Source organism: Larimichthys crocea, chromosome XXII, assembly GCF_000972845.2.
Source record: "Larimichthys crocea isolate SSNF chromosome XXII, L_crocea_2.0, whole genome shotgun sequence".
NCBI lineage: Eukaryota > Metazoa > Chordata > Actinopteri > Sciaenidae > Larimichthys > Larimichthys crocea.
Genome location: NC_040032.1, coordinates 23079341 through 23080574, shown reverse-complemented (window position 1 = coordinate 23080574; position 1234 = coordinate 23079341). Strand labels below are relative to the sequence as shown.

Here is a 1234-nt window from a genome sequence, read left to right as displayed (position 1 = left end):
TTCTGAATCAGATGTCAGAGATGATGAGGAGGAGGATATCTCTGGCACACCCGTCAAGGAGTCAAAGCCACTTCCCATCACTTCTGAATCAGATGTCAGCGATGATGATGGGGATGAACTCAGCGATGTAGATGAGGATGAACTCATCGATGAAGACGACGACTCACTGACACCTGAGGTACCACTACCTAACGTGACTGCAAAACAACCTCAGTCAACTGAACATATAGATCCGTTTTATATGATAGTGGTGTCAGCAGTCCTGGGTCAGATTTTCAAAAAGGCCAGGAGTGGCATTACAGTGTCACAACAGATCATCGAGGACATATCATCACCACTGGCACTCATGCTTTGCACCAAACTGGCAGGCTCTGATTTTGTCAAGCCAAGAAGTGATAAAATCGAGAAAACCGCGAGGGCACTGTATAAAGCGCTGTGTAAAGAGATGGGCAGCAGAGATATCTTGTTAATGAGACTGCTGTCAAAGCACTCAGTCTACGAGGATGTCACAGAGACTATAAAAAGGCACCTAGTGAAGCCCAGACAGACCGGCGTGAAGGGGTTCTTCAACTCCTTCTTCAAGATTGTGTCCTACCCCTTCAGAGCCTGCTTCACACATGGCTGAAAAAGCTATAAGGTCAGTGTTCAACTCTGGACCTTGACCTTGAAGCTGTGAGGGGTGAACACATGCCCACAGTGGTTTTCTCCGAGTGCTTCGGTTTCTCCACATTTAAATAATAACAAAAAAACACCCCCAGAGTAACATCTTATCCCGCAGGTCTGCACAGGTGCTTTAGTGTTCACTGTTCACACATGCCCACAGTGGTTTTCTCCGAGTGCTTCGGTTTCTCCACGTTTAAATAATAACAAAAAAAAAAACACCCCCAGAGTAACATCTTATCCCGCAGGTCTGCACAGGTGCTTTAGCGTTCACTGTTCACAACTATAAGGTCAGCGTTCAACTCTGGACCTTGACCTTGAAGCTGTGAGGGGTGAACACATGCCCACAGTGGTTTTCTCCGAGTGCTTCGGTTTCTCCACATTTAAATAATAACTAAAAAACACCCCCAGAGTAACATCTTATCCCGCAGGTCTGCACAGGTGCTTTAGTGTTCACTGTTCACAACTATAAGGTCAGCGTTCAACTCTGGACCTTGACCTTGAAGCTGTGAGGGGTGAACACATGCCCACAGTGGTTTTCTCCGAGTGCTTCGGTTTCTCCATGTTTAAATAA

The 1234-nt window shown here is 46.3% G+C and overlaps 1 protein-coding gene across 3 annotated transcripts in view; it reads left to right on the top strand.

The window, feature by feature from the left end:
• LOC113744336 (uncharacterized) overlaps positions 1–1234 on the top strand; it is a 3184-nt gene extending 1950 nt beyond the window's left edge. Inside the window, exons 2-3 of one of the 3 annotated variants that reach the window (XM_027273523.1) lie at positions 688–788; positions 1102–1234. The gene's annotated coding sequence lies outside the window, so the exon portion shown is untranslated. Of the gene's footprint in view, positions 1–687 lie in introns of all 3 variants that reach the window. The other 2 variants (XM_027273521.1, XM_027273522.1) reach the window with 2 other exon arrangements.